This window comes from Condylostylus longicornis, unplaced genomic scaffold (genome assembly GCF_029603195.1).
Source record: "Condylostylus longicornis isolate FDR11 unplaced genomic scaffold, ASM2960319v2 ptg000053l, whole genome shotgun sequence".
In the NCBI taxonomy this organism is placed as follows: Eukaryota; Metazoa; Arthropoda; class Insecta; order Diptera; family Dolichopodidae; genus Condylostylus; species Condylostylus longicornis.
In genome coordinates, this window is record NW_026578022.1 from 69,752 (window position 1) to 79,857 (window position 10,106).

The window sequence follows — 10,106 nt, forward strand, 5'->3', positions numbered from 1 at the left end:
TAAGATTGCAAGTAATTTCAGAGGTGATAATTTGATCAGTTTCCAGCAAAAAATCGTACAGCACGTTGATAAAAATCGGTCCCAGATTTTTCCTTCCTAAAAATAACTATAAATAAGTAAATGCTAATAACTCTGGAATCGATTCGTTTAACATAGAGTAAGTAACCATTTGTTTTCGAGAAAATCTACACAAAGTGAAAATTTTGGTAATTTTTTTTTTAATGCACTTAGATAAAAATTGTACATGATGTATTTTCTTCAATCTCGAACAGATTTTCCCCCTCCTCCATGCTTATTGAAGTCTACTTATGTACATATGCCTGTATGCATGAAATTAATCTTCTAAAATGAGACAAATACTAAATTTAAATATAAGAAATGGTAACTACATGCACATAATCAAGTAAAAATTTTGAAATTTGTTAATAATTACGTATGTACAAAAAATAAGGTTAAAGATCTAGAATTTTATACAATTCTATAGTTACAATGCAATTAATTATGTTAATAGTAATATTAATGTCATGAATTTTTATGCGACAGTATCATAAAAGACTATGGCAATAAAATTCAATTTTATATTCAATCATAATTTCCATTAATTATAAGAAATGTCAGAAATTAATTGCAAATGAAATGTCCGTATATCCGTCGATTAATTTGTATTTTTTTAATATTTTTTAAATTTAAATGCAATTCAATTTTCTTCAAACAATTATTTTACTCTTTTATTAATATTACTCAATGTCATCATTTTTTGTTTTTTTAATTTATTTAGCAAAAAATCTTTTAAAATAATTTAGTTTTTTAAAATTAAGGTTGTAGATTGGTTACCTACCTACCTAACAAATATTTTATTGTCATATTAAAAATTATTATTATTGTTTTAATAAAATAATTATTGTTTAATGAATGAAGTTAATGATGCTTTTAAAAAATAACACTAACATAGTATAATGCATATTGTGCAAAATAAATTTACTTATGGAAATTTAAGATATTTAAAGTAGGTTGCAAATAAATTTAAAATAAATTCATTTTTTTAAGGTACATGTACATATGTATAAGAGGTTTTCAAAGCAGCACATTTCTTTTTAAAGTAGTAAGTTAAAAGAGTAAATTAGTAGGTTAGGATGTAGTTTTATGTAATTATTTTCAAAAATCCATCAAAATGTCATAAATTTATAAAAGGCTTTAAAAAAAAAGCTTCATATTTAGAACAGGGGTATTAGAGGCGGGTGTGTGGGAAGACTACAATAAATGGCGAATGACTGCGGTGGCCCGGACAATATGATCTCTTGTCCTTCTCGATTATCCTGGAATCTACGAATCTACTATTGCAAATGTTATGAATGTAAAATAATACTTAACGTTTTTATTCATTATATTATGAAAATTACTAAATTAACCTATTATTACACAAAAAAAAAATACACAAGCGGTCAGATAGTCAAATATTATTTTTCTCAAAAAATCCATTTGAGAGTAATCTTACAGTGGGGATTCATTAAATTATGCGTAAGAATATCAATTAGGAACAATGACCTTTTTACAAATTTTTACTTATTTCTACTTATTTTTTTTAATACATGAATACCTAGAGTACTTAAGTAACTAAAAATTATTTTAAAAAAACTATTTAACAGCTTCCATCTTGAACTTTATAGTTTTTTTACAAAAAGAAAAAAAAAAATTTTCTCATCTTTGATTTGAATGTAATTAAAGGTGGACAAATTTTTAATTCATATGATTTTAAAAATCTTAAGTACTTTCGTTTAAATTTTGAATATTTTCAAGAGCTTACGATAAATTTAAAATCTTTGAATATATTTATTTTGATATGTAGCTTCTATTCACTTCAGCTTCTATTCTTCTAGTCGTCTGTGATATAAATATTTTTATATCGTATATTCTTGCTCAGCAAGTTCGTGTACTTACCATACAACCTTGGATAAAAAACAAGTTCGGGTACTTACCATTTTTTTTTTTTCAAATTTTTATTAAGTAATTTCTTCAAAATAGTATTTTTTAAAATTCAGAATTAATTTTATAATTAAATTTGTTATTTGTTTTCAAAGTGGTCCACATAGAACTATTGAAAACGAAAAGAAACTACTGCATGGTTTTCGAAATAAAAAAAAGGTTACCATCAACTTGGGCGTAATTTTAATACGAACATGAAAAAGGTTACCTTCGTTTCTATAGAAAATAAATTTTGTTTTAAAATTTTCTTGTATTTTTTAATCGTTTTTTAGTTGTTATATTAAATTTAGAGGTTACATTCAGAAGAGGTTAAAATTACTAAAAAAAATTCAGTTATAAATTCACAAAAAACAAAAAAATTTTTTTATATACAAAAACTCTAAATTGCATTTTAAAAATATTTCTGCGGTTAGTATGACTTGAATTTTTTTTTTTAATTAAAGAATGATAGGTAGGCATTTAAGTTACTTCTTGTATAAATATTGGAAAGAATTCTCTAAGTAGCGCACACTACAAGTATAATAAATTAAATTCCAAACGGAAATAAATAATATTTTGTTGTAATAATGAATGATGAATCTGAAAATTTCTTATTAATTGATTTCCGGTACTTGGGGGTATTCCTACGTAAAAACAATAGAAAGTACAAAATATATGTATGAGCTTTTCTCTTAATCTATATAGAATAGACTATAAAAAATTGAAGTTCATTAACATTAAATTTTTTTGGGACAAAAAAGAATTTAAGATTTAAGAAGAATTTTCTTTTTTATCTTATTGATTTAAAATTTTTTTTTTTTTGTGTTTGTAGAAGATTACTTAGTTATCTAAGTAAGTTTGATTACTAACTATTATTTAGTATTGATGTGTCATAAATTTTTTTTATTGTTGAGTGAGATGCTACTCTTGATGATAGAATTTAATTTTTTAATGTTAGTTAATTTTGTATTTTAATTTACAAGACGAAAATTTAGACAATTTAGACAATTTTAGTTTACGAATGAGCTATACTTTAATGAATTTGTCTGGGCTGGATATAATGAATGTTCATTAATATTCAAGTATTTTTTAAAAAGCAAATTATTAAATAAATTAAAATTCACTCTAATTGTTCAAATTACCGACGTGTAAGGATTTTTGTACAAAATAATCTAAGAAAAATTTATTTTTGGAGTGGCATAGTATCTAGCATTAAACTGTTTATTAAATATTCAGCCCTATCATAAAATCTAATTGCAAAATCTTACGAATTACGAAATTAGCTGCGACGTAAACTTTAAATAATTCCAAACTTCTTTCATAGATATTATGAATCAGTAATGGTAGAACAGTTTTTCGGAGTCTCAATATCAGTATTTTTTTATTGCTAATTAATTGAACAACTTTCATACAAAAGTATATTTTTTAAAGTGTCCTTTGGTGTGGAAGTTTTGCAGTTCTTTTTAGTTTTTGAATATTTTTGAGAAGTGGAAGAAAATTTTTTTTTTAGCAAATAATGATTTATTTCCGCCGTGATAGCTGCATTAGAGCTAGGAATACAGGGAATTTAAAATAACCGTTCTCTTCTTTAAATTACTTATTACGCGTAATTATTTCTTCCGTAGACTTTTGACATACTCGTATATGTATTTTTATTATGAACGCATAATTTATGATAACTCTGTTACGAATATTCAGAACAGAATTTTAGTAATTCGAAATTGAAAATATGACGTGCGTAAATTCCTGAATTTCAGGATTACGAATAAAATTTTCATGATAGGACTGTATAATAATGTAAAATTTTACACAAATTATTCCTAAATTTTCATTAAATTTTTTTATTATTAATTATAATTTATTGATTATTCTACAATATTTTTATAATAATTAGTAAACCACACACTTAATACTATTCTAATTATAGTATTTAAAGTTAAAAATCAAGACAAAAACTCAAAAATGATTATGTATTAGAAATTAAAAATTTAAAACTTCTCATTAAACCTTTATTAGTTTCTGCATGTTTTTTCTTTTTCAAAAATGAAAATTAAATTAATAATTTTCTTAAATCACCCACATATATAAATTATGTATTCATAAAATTTTTAGAATTTTAACAAAAATTAAATACACAATTTAAGAAATAGGTATATAGGTGACCAACATTTGCAGTGCTTTAGGAAATAGTTGACCATTATCCGCAGGCTACCTATTTAACAAATTTTTTTATTTTTTCAAAATATGTGTAAATAATTAATGTTTGTATTTTACTAATATGGAGATTCTGAATTAACCTCTATTAAATACTAAATAATAAAATATGTAAGTAGTTTTTTTTTTGTTTATACCTGTGGTTATATAACGTTATTTAGACCTTTATCACCCACATTATAGCTTTACTATTATTTTTAACAAAACATAATGGGTTTCACTATTTTCATTTTAATTGAATTCCTCGTGTATAGATCGTTAATTGTTTTTTTTTTGTCTTTCTCTCCGTACAAGGTCATGTATAATTAAAAAAAAAAATAAAAGAATTAATTATATACATGCTTATATAGTATGTACTCATGTGTGTTTAAATATTATATTTTAATTTAGAGTTCTATTATTGTTAGTTTTTTGGCTAAAAATGTTTTTGCATAAATTTAAATTTATGAACATAAAAAATTTAAAAACGTTTGATACGATATAAACCGACTGAAGAATTATACCCTGCACCCTAACAATCTGATTTTAAAAATTTGTTTTTTAAATATCTAAAATTAGCTTTCATTGTTGTATATCAATTATTTGAACATATCGAACGACCCTATAGAACCACAGATATGTTTGATCTATATTTAGATAAACTTCTGCCAAGTTTCAATCTTTAAAATTACTTCCAATTAATTAAAATCTATTAGTTTTTAAAATAAGCTCTTTGAGGTGTATGGCAGCTGTCCGAACCCGTAGTCCGAATTTGTGTAATTTGTTTGTGTAAGAAACTAATTGTGAAAGTTTGGTATAGATTGCATTATTCGTTTTTGAGTTGTCGTGCATTGAACGGCCGAACATGTCTAAATCAACATAGAAGTTTACGTTGAGGAAGAATATATACATAAATATGTCCATACCGGAAACGACTCCTTCAAGTGGTTACACACTTCATACCAAAGTTAATATACCTTTCAAGAAGGTGCGCAGGGTATAAAAAGAAAACTATAAATAATTTTTTTAAATTTTTAAAATACGAGTATAGAACAAACAAAAATTTTATGACAATTTTATTAAGAGGTTCTTATAATTCCTAAAGATTTTTGAAAATTATTATTGACTATTGTTTATTTTTCTTTTATACAAAAATTATAGCCGAAAAACAAATGATTATTACCATATTTTAAGTTATAATAAAACTTACGTTTATGTAGATAACTAGCTGACCTACTTATGGATTGAGATAATTTATTAAGAAACCGTTTAATAAAAGTTCAAATTTAAATATTATTAATCTTAAAATTAAAAATGTGAACTATTTCTATATTGGTTTCTTCTCTGCTAGCTCTTTTATGTTGGCTCCCATTAATTTTCTGAGATACGAGTATATTGTTCTACTTATTTCTCAGCTCATTAATTAATTTCCTTTAAAATTTGTTTGTTTATTCTAAATATTTTAGAATGAACATTGTACAAATGTACTAAGGAACTTCCCATATTTGTTAATTTTTGTATAGTATTTCAACTTAAGTTGTATTAAATGTAAAATAATTAATGTTAGCAAAGTAGCAAAAGTATAATTAGTTTATGAGAATTTTATAGAATTGAGATTGGTATTATGGTTTTTTATCCATTAACTATAAATTATGGGAAAATTCTAATGGTAGATTTAAAATAGTAGATTTAACGTGAATTTACTATATAGAACAAAGGAAAAATTTTAAATTTTCGAAAAAAAATGGTAACTTAAATTAATAGAAGGCAAAGTTTTGTTTAAATGTTTTGTTTGAATCACAATTCGTGAAGGGATTCGAATTATCCTGTTGAATTCAACAATATTTCAAATAATGATCGGTGAACGATTTCATTCAACAAATTCAAATGTTGAATTATTAACAATATTACGGTACAATAATCTCAAAAAAGTTTATTTAATTAAAATTTTTTATTTTGATTTATCAAAACTGTCATACAGAATTTTTATACGATCACTATTCGCTTACTTCTTGTACAAAGGTACAAAAAATTCATATTCGCTAAAAATGTATAATTCGACCTCGAATGGCTTAAAATTTTTCTTAAAATTTCGGAAAAGTGCTTTTTAAAGATGCAATTAATCTCTTTATTTTCAAGAGTCATGAAATAATTTTCTTATTTTTTTCTATAAACTTTTTGAATGATTTTCAGTTGTTCAATTTGTAATATTTAAATGTCATAATCTTTAATTTAAATCAGTATTTTTTAAAATATTCGAAAATCCTCACACGATTCTCGTTGCTAACTGCTTTTACTTAAAGAATTATGAATCGTTAAATAATCTTGAAAATCAAATAGAATTTATGTAAGCAACAATGGATTTTAGTTCTGATTTACGATTAATAAACAGCGAAATAAAAGAGCAAAATAGAAAATATAAAAAAAAAACAAAAACAGCAAATTGCTAAAAATTAAAAGGTGTTTGACTGAGATTTAAATTTTTAATTTATTAAAAAGTAACTGGTATTCCGCACAGTTATTTTGTTGTTTACTTCTTGTTTTTTATTTTTCCAATTTTTCGCTCTTTTTATTTTTTCATTGATGTAATTTTCGTTTTTATTTTTTTTTTTTTTGTAAAAAAATTTTTCTGCTCCACTAATTTTGTGACCCACTGCCAAATTGACAGGAAATTATGTCTACAAAATAGGTAGATAGGTAGGTTGTTAGGTAGGTAGGTAGATTGTTGATTATTAATACGGTGTTTAAAGTTATTTTGTTTTATGCTTTGTTGTTATTTTGGAGGAAAGGAAATTGGGAAAGCCCCAAAAAACAAAAAAAAAAGAAATATAAGAATAACAAAAAATCTGTTAAATTTTGTTAAATATTATCATTAAAAATCAATTTTTTTTTTACATAATAAAAGCCATAATTTTTTATTTTTGGTTTTGGACTTTAATTTGTCAAATTAAAAGAAGTTACTTAAAATTGTATTAAGAAGTTTTCAAGATGTAGATTGAGAATTAGAAATTAGATGCTTTAGAAGTGTTTGCAAATATTTTTTAGTAATTGCTATCAGTTTCAGTTCGATAGAATTGAGTATTATTCGATAGAAGTTTTCTTATAACCAAACCCCTTTAACCAAGTAATTTGTTCAGTATCAATTCTAACTTGAAGCTTCATTTGAAAAACACAAAGAATTTAAGATGAATGTCTCTCCCCCATCCTTTCATATGTACTTCGTTTCTTGTAATTCGAGTTTTATTAGTATATGTGACAAATAGCATCTTATATTTTTTTACATACACTATACCCTATATTTTATGTGAGTTTTACATCTTTAGTTCTAATACTAGTATGGTTTATTTTGATGCAATTTTTCTAATATTATTTTTAATTTTATAGGATTTTTATAGGATAATTTTATGGAATTTTAAATATTAACAACTTTAATATTTTGTTTTCAATAACAATATTTTCAATAAAAAAAAAAATACTATAGTAAACATAAGTCTGGCATTTACACAATTTCTACAACAATGTTACAAAAATGTAGTGTCACTTGTTTTCAACAATTTACATAATTTTATTTACCCTACCATAATTTGACAGCAGTTTTTTTCCTACATTAATTAAGACTCAATATATCTACTATTTAAATTAATTTTTAATAATTAATTTTGAAAACAATGTACAAATACTTCTTATGACTCCACTTAGTGATTATTTTCCGTTTAATTTAATAATATTGTTATTTAGTTAAAAAATCTTGTTGTTTGTCTTTACCATAATTCATTGTAGGATGTAATCTGTCCCTTTTAAACATTTGATTACTTTAATAAATACTTAAACTTTTAAAATAATAATTAAATAAAACATCAATTATTCAGTTTTTCTAAAATTTTTATGATTTAATTTGTATTTAAAGCGAAAAAAAAATTTTTTTTTTCTTTTTCAAAATTCAGTACCCTACATACATTTTTCTTTTAATTTTCATTTTTTTGTTTTAATAAATTTTTATAATTATAATTTTATTATTGTTATCAATAATAATATTATCGATTATTAATTTCTTAAACACAACAATTTACAATTTCATATTATTTTTCTTTTTTTTTTTATTTTGTTGTATGTTTCATAGTTTTTATAATTTCTTTTCATAATTTTAAAATTATTATAATTTTATTTTTAAATTAATTAATTGAGATAATCGCACTACTGTCGCTAATATTAATATTTTTAAATTTAATTTTCATTTTAATTTAACTTTTAAATATATATTATATTTTTTTTTAAATACATGTATTTTCATAATTCGATTATTAAATTCTAAGCATATACAATGTATTTCTTTTTTTTTTTAAACAGAAAATATTGGAAGCCTAATATGGTGTACTACACATAATATTTTTTTTATATTATTTAATTTCAATTTTTAATTCTATTTTTATTTTAATTAATTATTATTAATTTTATATAATATTAATTTTAATTAATGGTTGCTGTTTTTTTTTTTGTAATTTTATTTTTAGGATAAAATTTTATGTATAATAGTAATTAGGATTTTTAAATTTTAATTGAATAAAATTTAATGTATTTTATGTAATATAGTAATTATATAATGTATAATTGTAATTATTATAGTTTTAATTTTATTTACAAATTTATTTTATTCTTTTAAATTCAACTAAATTTATATTATATATAATAAGAAAAAAATGGAGATTAAAATCTTAATTTTAATTTAAAAACAAATTGAGTTTTTCTTAATGAAATTAATAATTTGTTGACAGAATTAAAATTTTTGTATACATTTAAAATATTAAATACAATTCAATAAAAAATAAATTATTTTTTCGCTATTTCAATATTAAAGATTTATTTTTTTCATTGTTTGATTTTTAATTGTTTGATTTTTGGTGTTATTTTTGTTAAATGATATTATTTAATCTCTTTTAATTTAGAAAAATTTATTACAATTTTTTTTCATTTTACTATTGGAATTAAATGAATATTTTAATAATTTTTTTTTTTAGTTTTATTTATTTTAATATAAAAATATATTTTTAATATTATAAATAAAATTTAAATAATATTGCTATTACAAATAAAAAATAATATAATATTTTTAGAATAAAATTAAAATAAAAATTAAAAATTTTATGAAATAAATCATTTTAATACGAGTACAACAATTTTGCATATTTTGAGGTGTTTTAAAGTCTTAATGAAACTTCAACCCAGAATTTGAGTTGGAATAAAATTATTTTTTTTATAATTGAATGATTATTTTTATTTATGTATCGCTATTGTATTAAAAACAATTTATTAAATTAAGGATACTGCAACTCTTTTCATCAAAATTATTTAATAAATTAAATATATTCAAGTTTTTAAGTAATTTAAATTGTTTTTTGAAAATATTAAATCTATTTTAAGATATTTAAAAAAGTGTAATATTGGTGTTTGTGCAGGTATTAAAATCATTAAAAAAATTAATGAGAAATTTTTAAAATTAAAATTTGAATTACAGACTTTAATCAATTATTAATAAATTATAATTTAAATACAATTTTAATGGAAAATTCACATTAATGTTGATGTACCACAATTATATTCTATAATTACGGAATAAAACCATCTGCCTCATTATTTAATTTAGAAGCAAAGGAATAAATAAATTAAATAAATAATGAATTTCAAGTAAAATAATTTAATTAAAAAGAAATTTTTTTTGCACATTACAAAAATTCATTTGTTACAAAACAAAAAAGAACTACACAAAAATAAGTTTAAAAGCTTGAAAATTTGTATTACAATGTATTTTTAAAAAATAATATTTAAAAAAAAATAGTTCTATATTATTATAAAATAGAACACAGAATTATTTTCAGAATAAAAAACAAAAAAAAAAATTGAATTCATTTTAAATTAAAATAGTGAACGTAAACACAAAAAATAATTATGATAAA